At 43.8% G+C, this 20,217-nt stretch overlaps 1 protein-coding gene across 1 annotated transcript in view; it reads right to left on the bottom strand.

Moving 5' to 3' along the window:
- Positions 1-20,217, bottom strand: part of LOC118776313 (versican core protein-like) — a 49,222-nt gene that overhangs the window by 18,614 nt on the left and 10,391 nt on the right. The gene's annotated exons all lie outside the window — the stretch shown is intronic.

Raw genomic sequence — 20,217 nt, 5'->3', positions numbered from 1 at the left:
CGAGCTCTCAGCTTCAGCTATGTCACCGTCATCAGTGTGATCCTCCGGAATGTCAGCACTGCCTGGCTCTGGTGAAGATTCTACTGGCTGAGCTGTGTTAAGAGAAGGAGGACCTGTCATCACAGCAGACTCCTTACTAAATGGTGTGGGCTGTGTGGATAATCTCACATCTGAAACACCAGTCGTCTGAGTTAATTCTGTCTCATCAGTCACATCATCAACCTGGTGTGATTCCTTTGTGGGTGTGATGGTAACTTCCTCTCCCAACCCTTCCTTCTGATCCTCCACAGGCTGCCCAGCAGATCCGTCCACATCTGGGTATGTTGAGGTGCTGTCAAATGCTTCCAGTGTTGATTCTGTCTGCTCTGTCACCTTTCTTTCAGCAGCTGTTTCCTGTGTCACATCTCCACGCATTACTTCTGCGAGGGATGCTGTGGATGCTTCCAGTGGCCCAGCTGTGCTAGGTAAGAATGACACTTTCGCCACAACAGGCGACCCTGTAGATATCTCTAGAGATGGGCCGCTTGATTTATCTTCCTGCGTTAAGGTAAACACCGTAGTCGGAGCTCTTGTAACAGTAGAATCTTCTGCTGAAATCTGAGTGATACTATAACTTGAGCTTTCTTCTTCAGTAACACTGAAGATGGTAGTTTGTACATACAAGCTGGAACCAACGGAGGGGCTTTCAGTCACTGTTATTTCTATTGCCTGATCTGTCTCCTTCCCAGTTTCTAAACTTGAGGATGATGTGGTTCCTGCATATTCTGGTTTTACTGTACTGGAAACAAGAGGAGGTTTTGTTACATTAGATTCCTTAGTGGAGATTTCATAGGTTACATCTCCTGAGCTTTCATCTTCTGCCACCTCACTTTCCATGTCACCACTGCCTGGATCTAGTGAAGATTTTTCTACTGGTTGAGCTGTGGTTGGAGAGATTGACTCTTTCATATGAGGAAAATCTTTAGTAAACATTGTGGCCTGAGTGGTAAATTCCACTCCTGAAACATCAGGTGTCTTTTTTGTCTCAGTTATTTCTGTTTCATCAGTTGCAACTGTCATATAGTCAGTGCTTGTTCTTTCTTCTTTCTGTGCTGTCACCTCACTTTTGACAGTGGAGTATTCTGTGACATCACCACTGACCGTAGATGTTTCTACTGTCAGCACTTTGGCTGATGTGATTGGGGCTTTGGTCACAGTAGATACCTCTGTTTCATCACCTGAACCCTCTTCATCTAGTATGCTTAATACTGTAGATGTCATATCTAGGATAGAGACACCTGAGGGTGTTTCAGTGCTTACTCTTTCTTCTTTCTGTCCTGTCACCTCACTTTCCAAGGTTTGAATGGTGCGCGGTGTTACAGTGGGTGCTTCTGTGCTGATTCCTTCTGTTAGCTCTGTGAAATCTGTCATTTCTTCCTGTGTGGTGTGGCTGGGTGCAAAACTTGAGGAGACTGTGGTCACTATTTCATCTTTTTTGACTGTACTTGACAAAAGAGGAGGTTTTGTTACAAGAGATTCTGTGGTAAATATTTCTTCCCCTCCTTCTTTTGCTGCCTCGCTTTTTACAGTTGATTCTTCTGGGATGTCACCACTGCCCGACTCTGATGAAGATTCTACTGGCTGAGCTGTGGTAAAGGAGAGGGGCACTTTTGTCACAGCAGAGTCCTTAGTAAACAGCGTGGGCTGAGTGGAGAATCCTTCACCTGAATCATCTGGTGTAGTCCTTGCTTCTATGATTTCTGTTTCATCAGTTCTTACTGTGATTGTGTCAGGTGATTGCTTTGTAGGAGTGACGGATGTTTCATCTCCTGACCCTTCTTGCTCTGTTGCATCTGAGTCATCCTCTGTAGGTTGCTCTGCAGATCCTTCTAGGTCTGGATATGTAGAGGTACTGTCATTCACGCCTGGTGGTGCTTCTGTATGTTCCATCACCTCACTTCGCATAGTTGTCTCTTGTGTGATGTCGCCACCAGCTGTGGATGTTTCTGCTGCTGAAGCTGTGCTTGGCAGAATAGGAGGCTTTGTTATAGCAGGGCCCTCAGGACGCATGTCGGCCGTTTCATCAGCAGAACCCTCTTCAAGGGTAAAGCTTAAAACTGTGGTAGTCACATCTAAGATTGGGACAACTGAGGCTTTTTCAGTGATTGTTATTTCTTCTTTCTGCCCCGTCACCTCACTTTTCACAGTTGTATCAAGGGTTTGAACTGCTCTACGAGTTACACTAGGTGTTTCTGTGCTGGTTGTTTGTTTTAGCTCTGTCAAATCCATAATTACCTCTTGTGTGGAATAGCTGGATGTAAAACTTGTAGAGACTGTGGTCACAATGTCTTCTCTTTTGACTGTGCTTGATAGAATAGGAGATTTTGTTACTAGGGATTCCCTGGTGAATATTTCATAGGGTTTATCTCCTTCTGTCACCTCACTTTTCACAGCTGATTCTTCTGGGATGTCACCACTGCCTGACTCTGAAGATGATTCTACTGGCTGAGCTGTGCTATACAAAAGAGGTGTTTTTGTCACAATAGGGCGTTTAGTAAATGGTGTGGCTTGAGTAGAAAATTGTGCTCCTGAAACAACTGATGTCTCCTCTGTCTGAGTTATTTCTGTCTTGTCAGTCACAACACTGATTTTTTCGTGTGGTTCCTTTGTTGTAGGAAAGGCAATTTCCTCGCCCGATTCTTCCTGCTGAGTGACATCTGTGCCATCTTCGTCAGGTTGCCCTGCAGATCCTTCTATGTCTGGGTACAAAGAAGTACTGGCGGTCACAGCTGGTGTTGCTTCTTTCTGTTCTTTCACCTCACCTTCCACAGTAGATTGTTGAGTGACATCACTACTGGCTGTGAATGTCGCTACTGTGGAAGCTTTGCTTAATACAAATGGGGCTTTGGTCACAGTAGATACCTCTGTTTCATCACCTGAACCCTCTTCATCTAGTATGCTTAATACTGTAGATGTCACATCTAGGATGGAGACACCTGAGGGTGTTTCAGTGCTTACTCTTTCTTCTTTCTGTCCTGTCACCTCACTTTCCAAGGTTTGAATGGTGCGCGGTGTTACAGTGGGTGCTTCTGTGCTGATTCCTTCTGTTAGCTCTGTGAAATCTGTCATTTCTTCCTGTGTGGTGTGGCTGGGTACAAAACTTGAGGAGACTGTGGTCACTATTTCATCTTTTTTGACTGTACTTGACAAAAGAGGAGGTTTTGTTACAAGAGATTCTGTGGTAAATATTTCTTCCCCTCCTTCTTTTGCTGCCTCGCTTTTTACAGTTGGTTCTTCTGGGATGTCACCACTGCCCGACTCTGATGAAGATTCTACTGGCTGAGCTGTGGTAAAGGAGAGGGGCACTTTTGTCACAGCAGAGTCCTTAGTAAACAGTGTGGGCTGAGTGGAGAATCCTTCACCTGAATCATCTGGTGTAGTCCTTGTTTCTATGATTTCTGTCTCATCAGTTCTAACTGTGATTGTGTCAGGCGATTCCTTTGTAGGACTGGTCTGTATTTCTTTCCCTGACCCTTCTTGCTCTGTTGCATCTGAATCATCCTCAGTTGGTAGTCCAGCAGATCCCTCTATATCTGAATATGTAGAGGTACTGTCTATCAGACCTGGCTTTTCTTCTCTTTGTTCTGTCACCTCACCTTCTACAGTAGGTTTTTGTGTGATATCAGCACTGGTTCTGGATGTTTGCACTGTTGAGGCTATGCTTAATGTGACTGGGGCTCTTGTCACACCTGCTGCCTCTGTAGTTATCTCAGAGGTTTCATCACCTGAGATTTCTTCATCTGTAATGCTGAAGACTGTTGTTCTTACATATAAGCTTGGATCAGCTGATGGTTTTTTGGTGCCTGTTGTTGCATCTTCTCGTTCCATAACGTCACTTTCCATAGTGGTTTTAACAGTTTCAGTTATACTCTTAGTGATTGTAGGTATTATGGTGCTGTATGGCTCTTTTGACTCAGTCACGTCAATTTCAATAGTTGTTTGTGTGGTGTAGCTGGAAAATAAACCCAATGATGGGGTGGTCATTTTGTCCTGTGTTTTGACTGTAGTATATAAAAGAGGAGCTTTTGTTACAACAGATTCCTTTGTAAACTCAATGGTTTGGGTGACTGAGCTATCTTGTGAGACCTCACTTTCACCAGTTGGTTCTTTTGAAATGTCACCACTTCCCAGCTCTGTTGATGTTTCTACTGGCTGATCTGTGGAAGGAGAGACAGGTGCTTTTGTTACAGCAGACTCCTTACTGAATGGTGTCACCTGAGTGGATAATCCCATGTGTGAAACATCTGATGCATTACTTGTTTCTGTGATTTCTATCTCATCAGTTGCAGTGGTGGTCCATTCGTGAGATTTCTTTGTGGGTGTGATAGTAATTTCTTCTCCTGACCCTTCCGTTTGAGTTTCCTCTGAGTCATCTTCCATTGATTGCCCTGCAGATCCTTCTGTGTCTGGGTATATGGGGGTGCTATAGATCAGACCTGGTGTTACTTCTTTCTGTTCTGTCACCTCACTTTTGACAGTGGAGTGTTCTGTGACATCACCACTGGCCGTAGATGTTTCCACTGTCGGCACTTTAGCTGATGTGATTGGGACTTTGGTCACAGTAGATACCTCTGTTTCATCACCTGAACCCTCTTCATCTAGTATGCTTAATACTGTAGATGTCACATCTAGGATGGAGACACCTGAGGGTGTTTCAGTGCTTACTCTTTCTTCTTTCTGTCCTGTCACCTCACTTTCCAAGGTTTGAATGGTGCGCGGTGTTACAGTGGGTGCTTCTGTGCTGATTCCTTCTGTTAGCTCTGTGAAATCTGTCATTTCTTCCTGTGTGGTGTGGCTGGGTGCAAAACTTGAGGAGACTGTGGTCACTATTTCATCTTTTTTGACTGTACTTGACAAAAGAGGAGGTTTTGTTACAAGAGATTCTGTGGTAAATATTTCTTCCCCTCCTTCTTTTGCTGCCTCGCTTTTTACAGTTGGTTCTTCTGGGATGTCACCACTGCCCGACTCTGATGAAGATTCTACTGGCTGAGCTGTGGTAAAGGAGAGGGGCACTTTTGTCACAGCAGAGTCCTTAGTAAACAGTGTGGGCTGAGTGGAGAATCCTTCACCTGAATCGTCTGTTGTAGTCCTTGTTTCTATGATTTCTGTCTCATCAGTTCTTACTGTGATTGTGTCAGGTGATTGCTTTGTAGGAGTGACGGATGTTTCATCTCCTGACCCTTCTTGCTCTGTTGCATCTGAGTCATCCTCTGTAGGTTGCTCTGCAGATCCTTCTAGGTCTGGATATGTAGAGGTACTGTCATTCACGCCTGGTGGTACTTCTGTATGTTCCATCACCTCACTTCGCATAGTTGTCTCTTGTGTGATGTCGCCACCAGCTGTGGATGTTTCTGCTGCTGAAGCTGTGCTTGGCAGAATAGGAGGCTTTGTTATAGCAGGGCCCTCAGGACGCATGTCGGCCTTTTCATCAGCAGAACCCTCTTCAAGTGTAAAGCTTAATACTGTAGTTGTCATAATCCTGTCCATGCTAGGAGCAACGGAGGGTTTTTCAGTCCATGTGGTTTCTCCTTTCTTGTCTGCTTCCTCATTTTCCACAGTCCTCTCAACATGTGACAATGGTGTAGTCATTGTTTGTTCTGGTACAGCTGTGCTTTGCAGGAGAGGAGCTTTTGTCAACAGAGATTCTCCTGTTGGAATAGCAGGAGTCTGGTAACCTGAGCTCCCCTCCTCTTTAACCGCTGTTGTACTTACCACAGTCTTGGCAGTAGTGGGAATAAGCAGAGGTACTTCTGTGACCCCTGATTTTGTCTCAGTCAATGCTGGAGATGTTGTGGTGCGTTCAAGCTCATCAGGGGGATAGCCTTCCTGCGCTGAGCCTTCCTCCTCAGTGGAGGCAGATCCTTCAAAGTCTTTTCCCGGCTGCAAGCTGTCATCTTCAACGGCAGTGACAGCCGTAGAGGAAGAGAAGTCTTGTGGTGGGGCCGGAGTGGAGACCTCCACACGTGGGAGCACTGATGTCCTCTCCATCTCAGTACTTTCGGTCTCATCTGTTGCTATGGTGATGTGAATGGGGGGCTCTGTAGTGGATACCACAGAAGATTCCACTCCAGATTCTTCCTGCTGACTTGCCTCCATGTCATCATCCTCGGGGTCAGTTGCAGATCCTTCCAGGTCAGGTTGTGCAGCGGTACTTAGTGTCATGCTTGGTGGAACTATAGTCTGAGAAATCTGGACCTGTTCAGGCTCTTCAGTGACCACATCAGAGACTTTCTCAGTGAAGCGGTCAAGGGAGGCAGTTACTGTAGGGACAGCTGTTGTGGCTGATGGTGATTCTGAGGAATCAGCTCCTAATACGGCAACAGTGCCACTCAGTGGAGTGCTTGCTGTTGTCACCAATGGAGCAAAGGTGGAAGCGCCCTCTGTGGAAATGTTGTATGGCAATATTGTTGTTTTTTCAACATAAATAGGTTCCTTCTCTGATGTGTCATCTGTCACAGATGGAGGTGGAGGGGCAGAAGATTCAACAAGTATGCTCACACCGATATCATCGTCATAGTCGGGCTCAAGGGTGGAAGACAGGGGCTGCAGTGTTGTGGAAAGAAGTCCCTCAGTAGAAATCGTGCCGAGCTCTATCAAGGAGTAATCGAACACAGTGGTTTCTTGGGCTCTTTCCTTGGTCACTTCTGGTAACTCCTCTGCTGGGGACACACTTTCAAAGCGATCTCCCCTTGCTTCATGACCCTTCTGGTGATCCGGTTCGAGAGTGACCTGACGGTTCCCATTAATGAATGCCACAGTCGGGGTGACTGTGGCAGCAGGGGAGGGGATGTCCATGTCCCCACTGGCCTCAGCAGTTTCACCAACGGGCAACATTGGAATACTGTGATTCAGAGATCCTGGGTCACGCGCACTGCCCAGGATATTCAAAATGTCTTCAACTGAAAAGAGAGAGGAAAATGAGGCATTAAGATCAGGATCATGCACTCAAAGAATCAAATAATAGCTAAGTAATAAAAGCTAAATAATGCATATTATAGGAATAGTCTGTGCTATTTATATGTATATATCTATTACATATTCATACACTGTTTTATGTATCAGCTGTTTAGTGGCTGGTGATTTCTGCTGTACAGGCCTAAGCTAACACTTCTTTTGGTAGCCATCAAATGTTTCATGCAATTGCTGCACTACCTCAGCATGAAAAGCATCTCTCCTAGCAGTGAGTGTAATTTGATAAGGGATGGGAAGAACCTCATCTGCAGAAACTTATAAAAAAGTACTTAGCTTAGGTTATTTATGTTGCTTACTGATAGTTGAATGCTTTCTCACAGATTGTCCACATATGGACCTGCTCTGGGTATTCCACAGCATAAATTCTATATCTGTCATTGTTTTCAGCTTCAAGTGCTCTGATTTGCTGGCTTATCATACAAATCATAGTCGGCAAAGGAATGCAGATAGCACAGAACATTCCTGTTAAGGAAAGCAAGTGGCTAAATATCTAGGCATAATATATGGCTAAGTTAATTTAACGCTTGTTCAAAGGCTTTATATCTTCCTGCTCAAAAAAAGGTTATACACAGACACACGCACACACGCACACATTAGATCTGCCCTTTACCATGACTGACTAACACAAATAAATGTTCAACATTCATCAGTGATGAAGTGTAGTAGTGTCAACTATGAACTGAAGGGCTGTTTATCGCTTTTGCTAGCAACACTTATCCATGTGGATTCATTTAGCCCCTGATCATTAGAGCTGAAACACATGTGCACAGTAACAGATAGGTTAAATGTATTATCAGGTGAATGGCCCAGCTCAGACTTCACCAGCTGGGAGCAGGATTCAGAGTTGAGAAAAACATCCTGTTCTACTCCTACTTCACAAATATTGCAGGCTGTTCTGTGTCACAGCGGATCTATTGGACCTAAGAGTTCACCCCAGAGAAAAACACACACACAACATCGGAAGGTCATCCCACACTGTGATGAGTACCCTCAAGAACATCGGTAAAGAAAGAGTCCACTTGTCCACTTTGAGATAGACACATTAAATTAAATAATGAAGCAACAGGCAGTGTGAGTCGGGCATCTCCAAATGCCCTATAATGAGCTGGACAACTCCAGAGTGGGTGGCATAGAGCTTGGACAGAATGAGGGAACTTTGGCCCCTGCATCTGCATCCACCCCCCACCCCCACCTCCACCCCCCTGCCCCTAACACTGCCTGCAAACCAAAAAAGGTTATTTATTTGCTGTGTGCTCCTTCCTCTTGGACTCAGTTTCCCACAAGCTGCAGCTCTGAAAGATTAGTGGCTCAGAGACTGAACACCTGCAAGACGGGGAGTTCTGCGACATGGACACCTGTTTCTGATGGCAGGAGCCTGGGAATGTTAGAGAGAAAACACAGGAGCCCCAAACCCAACACAACTTGGCATGTGATTACAAATGGCTGCTGAGCCAGCACCTGGTGCCAGATTAGGCATCTGTTAAAATAAGAGACGTTAAATAAATACATGTCAGGACCTGCTCCAGCGGGGAGCCATGGTTCTCTGGAGTTGTAACTACAAACACTCTCTGTTTGCAAAGCATTACCTCTGCTACAGGATGCACCAACCTCCACAATTACTTTATTTAGTGATTTATAAAGGAATAAATGCACCACTGATATTTTATGGATTGACTGATATGTATGTTTTTTTTTTTTTTTTTTAAATCAAATCATTTACTCGTTGAAAGATGAAAACTTTTGTATGTATGTGTTAAATAATTATTCACTTATTTGATTTTTGGTTGTCTTTTTGGGTGGGTGAACAAAGGCAGTATGTTTTGCCCTCTCACACCAATATAACTATTCACTTTCGTTTCTGATTATTGCATTATCACATTTGAGTATCACATAACATTTAAGTTCATTAGTGTTCACATTTGTACTTCTCTTAAAAACAAAACAAGGCATGTAAATAATAACTGTTCAAGCTGTATTTTTTGTATTTCAGCCCATTAGAAATTTTAATAAAGTGAAAAGCTTCATTTGTACTCTCTGATGGCAATATTTGTAGGCAATCTGATTAGATGTGGTTAACGACCTCTCCACTTTTTCCAGTTTTGTTCCAGCTGTTTCAGCGTGTGAATGTGTAGTTTAACCTTTTCATCTCATAGGATGCAGACTTCCTCTAGTACAGTGCTGAGCAACGACAGCATCAGGCAGCTATTATGTAATATGCCATTCTGTTTCTACGGATTGCCTTTGGTAAGAGTGTAATATGAGTCAAGCACTCTGTCCATTTTTTTTAATAAGAGGAATAACTAGATAAGCTGAAATACTTGAAACCAGAGACATTTTTACTATTTCCAATAAAATCCTGCTGAATCCTACTGGAAATCTCTCAGTTGTGAAGACAGCGCAATATTTTCCGAAGGCTTTTCCTAGAAGCGCAGGGGCTCAAGGGGATTTCATCCGTAAAATATCCACCACACTAAAGTGGTGCCCGCATGCCAAACTACCCACAATCCCTCACTCACACTGGGCAGTCTCCAGGTGCTCAGCTGCCTTCATGGAGGAGACTTTGCATTTGCACTGACCTCACTCCTTGCATGGTATTCCGTTTCCCAGAGCCAACAGGCATGTATATTTGCACAGGTAAAGAGCCAGCATCCTCAAAGCCAGGCCAAGTATGGGCAGAAAAGATTTTGGAGTGCTACTTTCATACAGTACTCTGTTCACAATGACTGTACCAGATTCATCAGCGGCTGAACCAACAAACTCTCAGGTTATGTGCACTCACTCTCTTGGTTGCCACATCACGCCGCTGGGTCAGGCCATGAATAGTAGAACAGGTGCATCAAAGCGCCAAGCTCTTACATCACTTACTGCAAACGTGATTTATGCTGCCTGAACATATACCTCTATGTGCTGGTTTTGCCTTGCAAAGATGTAAAACGGATGGCTAAATCAAAATGGCTGTTTTCACACCATTCATTTTGTCTTTTTTATTCCTTTTATCAGCATATAATGCCGGTTCTCTCACTGTTTCTGGCCTCCTCTGGAAGTCGAATCCTGTTGCATGATAAACACATTTTCTGCAGTAAGGATGAGAGCAGCTCAAATGCCTGAATCAAGCAAAGTCTGTTTCCATAAATGCTTGCCACAGCAAGTCAGTTCATTTCACTCCATATATTGCAGTGTTCCAATGCATTTCAGATCAAGTGGCAAGGCCCTTGCTCAAAACTACTATCAGGAGGTAAATAAATTTAGCCTAAAGCACCAAGCAACATGCTTAACATTGTTGTCAAAGCTGGTCAATTGCTCATTTTTTGTCAATAATTTGTAACAGGAAATAGATTGGCAGTACTAAACAGTGGCTTGGAAACATACATCATAAGACAGACACATGTGAAGCTACAACAGTGCAGATCAAAAGGCCCCTCAACCTCACTCTTATAGACATCAGCTGCCAAAACCTCCTGTCTATTTAACCGCGAGGCATCCCAGACCCAGTCATTCATCCTGGACAGCAGGGGCAGGCATAGCATGTGGAGAGCGGCTGAAACACAAATAACTGAACCAGAGAGGCCGTGGTTTGTTTCTCTGGCCTCAGAGCCCTGCTAACAATAAGCAGCTGCTAGCAGAGAATCGGAAACGCTCCCCTCATGTGTTTTATCCTCCAGTGTTTACATCTGTGTGCACAATGGTGGTCCTCCCACTTGCAACTCACTGAGATTTCTCTCTCTAAGGAAATACAGGCTGAAGGCACACTGATAGCACAGAGCACTGATGACAGAGAAAAATACATTCAAAATATAAATGAAAACTTCTTTTATGGTGTTTTAGTTGGTGGACAGATTTTCAGATTATGTAAGTCACAACTGATGTAAATACACAGGTTTACACAAAATGGTATAAGACAAAGACATGTATTCAAATGCATTTCATTGCTTCTTGTTTTTTTTTTCATAGATGGCAATAAAAAAACTCAGATTCAGCTACAATTAAAATAATATAATACTAAACTGCATTTTAGAAATTGTCTTCACAGGGACTTTTATTCGGTTTGTTAATGGACCTACATCTTTTTGAATGGTGTGCTTTTTTTTCTTTTTGAGATTTTTGGAGCTAAAGTGTGTTCCAGGGATCTTCTGACAGTTAAATTAAAAATGTACCTTTTCAGTGTGAATTGTATAAGAACTGTGCTTCAGTTCCAGCAAAGAGGGGCCTGGGAGCTTGATTAAGGTGTACCGATACAATATCTCAGCTGGGGAGAAACACTAGGCTTTGTGGAAAAAGTCAAACTAGGGAACTGCTTTGTTCATCTCTGGCAGGCTGAAAAAGAATTTTCCTCAAAAAACTTACAAAAGGATGCTATTCTTTTCTCCTTCAAAATCTCACTCCTTCAAGTGCCTAAATCCTTTTCATCCTTTAATTTCACCCCCTTTGGCCAAAGTTACAGGGGGCGTTGCAATACTCACGGCAATAGTTTGTTTACCTGTTCAAAGAATGAGTAAGGATGACAATACATTTGTACCTTCCTTCCAGTTGGGCCTCGTACATAATATGTGCAATAGAAAACGTACCATATTTTGAACTATGTCAAATTTAATAAAGGTATAATGATAACTAACCTAAATAACAGAGGGACTAAATTATTGCTATTAACTCTGCAAATCAAATGTTTTACTTGCATTATTAAATATTTCACAGAAAATATAGACAGTCTATATTTTATCATATATTGTGAATAACTGACACCTTGACAGCTGTGATCAATCCGGGCCACATTTTTCACAATTACTGTGCTGTCACTAAATGCATTTAATGGGCCAGTAACGTGAGGCTTTTCAAGAAGTTAGCTATTCAGGGCAACTTACATAGACTTGATATTTCAGGCTGGGAAATGGGGTTTGTCTCAGTGTAAGTTTGCCATAAAGAACAAAGATTTATTGCTAGAGGCAAAGTGAGGTCACCCCAATTCTAGCCTGCTCCCAGCTACTACCTAGTTACTGCAGCTACATCCAAGGTCTGCCTTCATGCTCTTCCTTTGGGCTTCTGTCTAGCAGACTCTGAGATGAACTCGAGCAGGCTGTCAGTGTTTCAACCCAAGTAAGACTTTTGCTATTGTGCTGCTTGCACCATACTCGTGAAGATGTGACTCATAGCAGCCAGCTGAAGGAGATCAGGGGCTACATTTGATGCCACGCCCGGCTTTTATGCTCCAAAACTGTTGCTGTTGGTTTATAAAATGAAAACCCGGACAGGCAGTAATTTGTGCCTATGCTTTAGTCTACAGAGTGAGATCACAGTCAAACCATGACTGATTTTGATTTCCATCTCTCTGGCAGAGTTAATAGCCGACACATCAGAATTTCTCTAGCTGGCTGTTTGCCAGTAACGGTTTATAGTAAGCTGTTTTGTAGACTTGCAAAAGCAAGAGACACAAGCAACAACTGAATCTACTGCAAGAGCCTATGACCATCTCCCATATAAAAACAGTCCGACTGAAAGAACAGCAATATAATGAGGCTGAAGTAGTACAATCGAAATAATGACAATCCATTCATCTGCAGGATTGACTTGTGACAAAAATTGTGGGGGCTCCTGAGATCGGTTTCAAGGTACAACAGAAAAGAGCAATGCATACACCAAAAGGACAGAGAGCTCTGAAGAAACTTTACCATGTGTGTCTATGTACAGAGTTCCGTGGCCCTCACTATACCTCCTACTGTATAGAAAAATGCAGCCAATTTCAGGACCTTGGACAGTCACCACATACTTATTATAAAACTTGAGTCCAAGCCTGCCAGGGCTGCACAGGGTTTCATTTTTGGGCTAGATACTAATCAAAACCTTGACCACACTTTGATTCCTCTGTTAAAAGCTGAATTTAGAATATGCCACACATTAATTGCTTAGTCGTTCTTGCTTGTTTGTTATAACATCAAAGTGATCTTGAAAACTCATTTTACTATTTTTTTCTTTAGAAATAACAATAGCCTTTGGCATATCTAGTCTCAATAACATATTGATTGACAATTCTGAAGGTTTGCTAATATAACTTGGAGGTACTTCATCATTTTAGTATTGACTATTAAGTGCAAAATCGTAGCCAACCCGTGGTCTCCAACCCCATCCACAATACAGGGTGTCTGAGGATCTGCAAAGCCCAAGAGCTTGTAATCCTATTTGCTGAAAATTTAATACCACTTTTCAAGGTTAGGGAATGTATTCATTATTTTCGTGACACTTGTACAACATGAACTACTGTAACAAAACAACATTACATTTTTGGCTACCAGAATTCAAAATAATGTAGTTCAGATTCATCTTAAGTGATGTATCACTGTGAAAGCACACATCCAATGTGTGGTTAAGTAAAAACAATGCTTAATTAAACAATGCCTACAAGAACCATACATGCATCACTTATGTAACTAATCTAAAACTGTACGTAACATAATGGCTATAGTTAACACAATAATCCTGCATAGTCATAGACTGATAGATATAGGTTTGTCAAGATAAGCCTACACAGAATGGAATTTTGTGCTTACCAGATCCATTTTGGCTTTGAATGTCAACAAAGATCACATGGATTGGGCTTTTTTCAGGTAACGCAAGCTCTAGAACAGCCGTTGGCCCTTCAGTATGAGATCTGCTTGCTGGCGTGAAGTACTCCCCATCAATCTCTGTCGTCGTGCCCTTGCCTTCGTCCACGTCCCCAGAGGACACTGGAATGGCAGTGGTGGACTCCTCAATAATGACCACATCTTTCGTGCTTATCTCACTCTGGATGAGGACATCAGGCCCCTCTGTAGCCGTGGCAATGGAAGACGACACCCCAGAGGTCGCAGCCTCAGACGGTGAAGTCGTAGAGAAGTCCTTGTACACTATGGCAGGTTTCTCGATATCTTGACCCAGAGAAGTTTCGTCCGTAGATTTGGGAAAAGCTTCTGTTGCAGCAAGATGCCCTGTTGCTGTTGGCCCCAACCCCAACACAGGGCTGGTGGTTACAGACACTGGAGAGGGTGTTCTGTGATCATCAGTGGGGGTCTCGTCCAAATGTTTTGTCACCGCGGTAACCGGTGTCACAGTGACATCCCCGACTGCGGTGGAGCTGACTGGCACCTCTGTTTCCTTTTCAGAGGGAGCAGTGCTTACAGCTCCTGTGGCAGTGTCCGTCTGGCAAATTATCGTAGTGAACGTGCTCGTCTCTTCAACTTCATCTGTGAATGGTGCTGTTGTGCGCTGTTTTGACACTGAAGATTCCTCAGTGACTCCAGCTGGAGAGTCAGTGCTGACAGTGGAGGTGACAGATCCCTCAGACACTGCAGGTCCCTTCTCCGTGGTAGGCTCAGAGGAGGAGATAACAGGAGAGGGTGGCAGAGCCTCCACCATGTCTCCAGTGCCAATCTCATCCAGAGGAGCAGCAGACAGCTCCGAGTCATAATCAGGGATGGCGGTTGACTTGAATCCCTCCTGACTCAGAGTGGACCCCTCTACTTTCAGAGAATCGGACACAGCCGTAGGAGAAACCAAGCCAGTCATCCCTGTGGACTTGCTCGCTGTTCCGGAGGTAGAAGGAGGCCCGGACGGCTGGGCTGCAGCCTCTGGTGGAGTTCCAGCACCAGATGTTGCCTCTGTCATGCCCCCCTTCAGAGTAGTTTCGTCTGTTTCTCCCAGTGCAGACATTGGCGATGGGCTGGGAACATCGGTGATTAAAACAGCAGGTGTCACTGTGCCCACTGTAAAGGCAGTTGATGCCTCTGGCTGTCCTGTTGGTGCTATGGGCCTGGTGACTCTCCCAGCTGCCTCGGTACCCAGAGGCTGGGCAGCGGTGATGTCAGTATGGTCCTCTCTAGACTCCTGGGGCTGTGTGCTTGCCAGGGCAGGGCTCTCAGTAGAGGGGTGAGAAGCTGATGCCTCATCTGTGGTCTGTGAAGGGCTGGTGTCATGAGAAACTGTGGTTGCAGTAACTTCATCTGTCATGACTGGAGGGACCGTGACATGGAGAGGAGCTCCTGTGTGGCTCCGGGTGCTCAGAGAACCAGGCTGTGACATCATGTTGTCGCTGTCAGCCTGTCCTGGTACTGCGGGAGTGGAAACAAAGAATGTTGAAGTTGTGTCCTCTTCCTGTGTGTGGTACAGCGAGTCCCCCCTGATCAGTGGCTCCACTTGACTTGTGCTCTCACTTGTGAAATGGTCAATGTCAAAGTCATCAGCTGATGACGTCTGAGAGAGGTCTCCGCTTTCTCCTGTCTGGACTGTAACTGCTGCAGCTGGGGGCAAGGTGATCAACTCGCTCTCATCTGTGACTCTCTCCTGAGGGGGGGCCATGCTTGTTGAAAACATGGAGGGAGGCTCTGCAGTGCCCCCCCAGCTGGTGGTCTGCAAGATCTCAGGCCCCCCTGTGAAGACGGATGGTGTCTCTGAGGGTTGGGGTGATCCTAGCTCAGATGTGGCCCCCGGTTTGAGTGTTTCTTCAGGACCAGCCTCCAACAGGCTGTGTGGCTCAGCATCTGTTGCATTCTCGGGCCTTGCCGATTCAGAGACCAACTGGGCTGTGCTCATCTCCACAACAGATGAGGGTGTGGCAGCCACCGTGGACCTGACTGACCCAAGTAGTGGCGCTCTGGTAATGCCCTCCACTGTAACATCAACCCAGGAGGTCTGGTTCATTGGCTCCCTACCTGGAAATGAAAGAACACAGTGCATTAACACTTGAGCATCCAAACAGTGACTATAAAATGTGCCGCAAAACGACGAGTGAGTCTGCATCTTACATGAAACAAAAAAGATAGACAGATATAAAAATATGATCCAAAGCAAGGACGTGGATTGGTTGAAACCTTAAGCATAGCTTCAAAAGTTGCATTCTTTTCTTTATTCTTTTGTATTTTCTTTATTCTGGGAACTGATTACCAGTGATGTCAGAATGGAGAGACTGATGCAGTCCTCTTTGTTTCTCACTAATGGGACATTTCGTCAGCCCATAGCTTTCCCCTCTCCTTCCATTAAAAAAACCCCTCCATTTCCTGTCTGAGATTCTCTGGCACAAAAGGACTACATTTATCTTGGCTGTGCCTTCTAAGTTTACAGTGGAAAGCATTTTGCACAGATGCAGCTAATTCTCCCTGCTTGACATCTCAAGGTGTGTGCATATCTATTCCTAGCAAATCTTTCCTTGTGGGTTTTTGAATAGTTATATATATATGCCTGTGTGGCACAATAAGCTTCCCTACAGTGAATATTTATAGGATTTCAGTGGCAGTATTCCAAAGTCTGAGTGCAGAAACTTCAGTAGGTTGTTCATTTTCTTTAAATGCACAGAATCAACCTCCAGAGCATACCACTATATAAAGTGACATTAAACTGACATTTATGGCTTAATATCCTTTATGGGTCTATGACATCTGGCTGTAATGTCTGTAGTAGTCCAGTTTTGTAAGAAGCATTTAATGACATTTGTTGGCATGTAAAACATCTAAACTTGATCATTGAAATAATCATGGTCATTGGTTAATACAGGCAGGAAAACCTCCTTTTATGAAAAATGCCATTTCCTTACTAGCATATTATATTATTATTCATATTCATGAATGTACACTATAGTCATATTGCCAAAATAATGATTTCAAAGGTGAATTACATATTAGATTGATATAACGGTATATTTATATCTTAGATATTGTGAACAGCAAAGGCAAAAAAGTCATATTCGGTGTCTCTTTTTCCCACATTTATGCTTCTTCCATATCTATGCAGGTATTGTAAAATAATCCAAAACGGGATGGCTATGAATTCAAATTTAATTTACAGGAGTTTACTTTTTGTTTTTTGGCTGTATCTCCTAGACCAGAAATGCAGCCAATACTTTTGATTTGCTTAGCTGCATTGTCGCAAATACCACACTGGCACACATCTCTTTTATAGCATTTTCCACTGGTGCAGTGTTTTATAGCACATCTGTCACATCCAACCATGTTGGCCCTCGATGTGAGGTACGAAAATCCCAGCCGAGATCAAAGTAAAATTGAATTTTCAATACCCCTTCTTTCTTTAACAAAAATAGGTACAAATTCAAAACGGGTCAGCGATAATTCATTTCTTGGTCAAATTCAGTCTATTTCACCATCTTATGAACGGCACATAAATCAGATCCATTATTAGTCATTGATCAATTGCTTGTGGTCGCCATGGGAGCAGTGCACGTTACAGAGATGAGGATAAACAGGAAGTGTGAAGCTTGTCTGGTTCTGGGAGGCCGTCCCACCGAAAGATTATAGTCTGACAGTTGTTTACCACCGCAGTACTTCAACAATCATCTCACTGTAGAAAATATGCCTCTGATATTCTATGATGTATGACACATGCCAGAACTGAAGCCTCACCCCAGGGGCTTCTGCTTTGAATGTGTCTTCACAGAGGAATAAAAATTTATCTCTTAAGGCCCATTTGTCAATAAAGTCTTTGGTCAAGAAAATATTTAACTTGCATAAAAATGGAATTTGGTCATATCATGTTCTCATTTCTCTTCATGACCTTGAACTATAGATAACTACCTTTACTGGTTCATTGTATACTGACCTTACAAGGTGTGAGGGATTACTGCCAAGACTTACTGTCAGTAAAATTACAATCCAGCACATGAAATGTTGCCTTCTCATTCATCACGTTCTATTGTTCGCCGCTTCTCTCTTGTGAATGGTGCATGGCGAGTTGCCATCCAGATTCTTTCCTCTGATTGGTAAGTTGTACTGACAGTTACTCATTTCAGTTTGACCCTGTATGACATGTTTTACTTAAAGAAAAATGATACAGTGCCTAAGACACTAGAAGACACTATGGGTAAGTGGGGCCTACTCCATATCCTCTGGGAATTTGAGACATCATAACACTGCACTTTTGTTAAGCAGAAGCAAGGGAAACCTATGTGACATTTCTATATTTCTATATTAATTTGTTGAAGTTGTACGCATTTATTAGCGCAAATCAGATAACGCACTTTGCTAGAGGGGACAGCATTGGTGACCCTCTTGTGGTTTGAATTGTCAACGCTCTGGTGATTCCAGCCCCTTAACCACAATGCCACATTGACACCTACAGTGTGAACTCATTTGAACCAAAGCACTATAAGAGATAAAGGCCTATCGCTAGTGTGTTCCACAGTCTCAACAATGAGGAGGTCCTTCCCATCTGACTGAACTGGCAGTCTGGAGCAGCAACCAGCTGTTAGACATTACAGACATGCTCTCTTTCTCTCAACAGCTATCTGTGATGTAAGACATGAGGCACATTTTTCCTAATAAAATTCACTGATCTATTAACCGTGCACAAAGTGCATTATCTCACCAATGTTTGTGTACTGTTGGAGAGGTCTCTGTTTTCTGAAAAGCAGAGAGCAATTACCTCTCCGTTTCCCTCTCTCTTTCTTCTGTCCCTGTCATCTTACTGACTTGTGTTTGTTTAATGTTGTTTCTGTGGAGAGATGTGGTGAATGGAATTCTACTAAATGGAAAAGGGTACTTGAAAACACGTGCAAGCAAAAACCACGAGACTGCAGATAAAGAGAAATGGGATACACAGACAGGAAGGTCAGGAGATTATGTTTATGTGACCCCCTTCTCTCTGCTGTCATTTATCACGGTGAGCGGACGCATTAATTCAGGTGACCCAGGAGGATCACTGCGGTGGGTAGTCAGATTGACCCTTTCTTTAAAAGAAAGAAAGACAGGTCAAAGTTCTTTGTGACCCATGGGCGTAAACCCTGGCAGCACACCAGACAAGCCTCATCAATGTTCAAATCACCTCCACTGACACTGTCAGGTGAGATAGGCAAATGAAAAGATGACAACAGAAAACAACAACCCCCCCCCCCCCCCCCCCCCCCAAAAAAAAACAGAAAAATGTGCCATTTGGAGCCCCACATAAGAATGCTTAAATAATAAAGTGATTAAACGTTTGCACCAATAAGAGGTCTGTGTTTATACAATGATGTCACAATAGAGACAAATCATCTCTACTTTCTGTAACACATACAGAGCCATTGGCTTCCAGATCTGTCAGGCTTGGATGCAAGATCTGCTGAGCTGAGTTCACATGGTGCAATGCTGCCTGTAACACTGCAAGCCAAGGAAAAGAAATGCTTGAATGGAAAAATATTGCCATTAAAGCAAAGACCTTTCATATCTTCACCACCAAATCCAACGGCATAAGAATGCTTAACTGATGATGACTTTCCCTACATGTTTACAGTTTGATACAAAATTCATCATAGCCATGAGTTCAACTGAGGTTGGATTTTTTTTTCTTTAGTTTTTTTTTTTCTTTTGAATCCCATTTAATTACACATCGGTTTTTTTTCCCTCATGGAATTGCACAAATTCAGAATACACACAGACGGGAACAAATAAACTGTGCTTGAGACACTCCCATAAAGTATTAGTCGATGATTACAAATTAAGATTTGATTGGGATATACAGGGTAGTCTCTCTCTGCATCCAGAGTTCTGAAATATGACTTAACTCTGCTGCCGGCCAAGGCCAGCGTGGTTGCTACGGAAACTGAGTGGAAACCAAAAAGAAATACAGTGAGATCAGGGAAGCTTTGGGGAGTGCACCGCACTAACATGAGACGAGAAAGGGTTCCAGTCCTGCAATCGACAGGAGAGTGAGTTTCTCATCTACGGATAAGGAACAATGAGAGCCCCGTGACTCAAAAGGTAAAAGGCTCTCAGGTGATAGGGGGCCGTACACAGATCGGGGATAGCACCGTGAGCGGACTGTTACTCTGGATGAGTCCAGACTTTCGTATCTGAAACAAGGGGTGGGGAAGCATTCGCCTTAAGCCTGGGAGCAGGATGAGATCAGTTCCAGCAGGGGTGGTGCTGGAGGGGAGGGGAGGGGGGGGGGGACAGCCGGAGGGGTGACATCATTACATCCTGGGTCGGATCACGTGATCCCGCCGTCTGCTGATCCTGAGCCATGGCCTAGTTCACCACAGTCAGCAGCGGGACCATACTGTGGGACAGCATACTCAGCACTGACACAGACCATACTAACAGGCAGTACTGACACAGAGACCATACTCAGCACTGCCACAGCAGACTTTACAGACACAGAGCACTGACACAGAGACCTGTCAGTCAAATACCCAAAAAACTGTTGTATCTGTGCTTTTAGGTCTCTGGACCTAAAACCTTTCTAAGATCTGAGAACATT

Source organism: Megalops cyprinoides, chromosome 4 (assembly GCF_013368585.1).
Source record: "Megalops cyprinoides isolate fMegCyp1 chromosome 4, fMegCyp1.pri, whole genome shotgun sequence".
Classification (NCBI taxonomy): Eukaryota; Metazoa; Chordata; class Actinopteri; order Elopiformes; family Megalopidae; genus Megalops; species Megalops cyprinoides.
The sequence above is the reverse complement of the archived record's forward strand: the minus strand, read 5'-3'. Positions and strand labels throughout refer to the sequence as shown.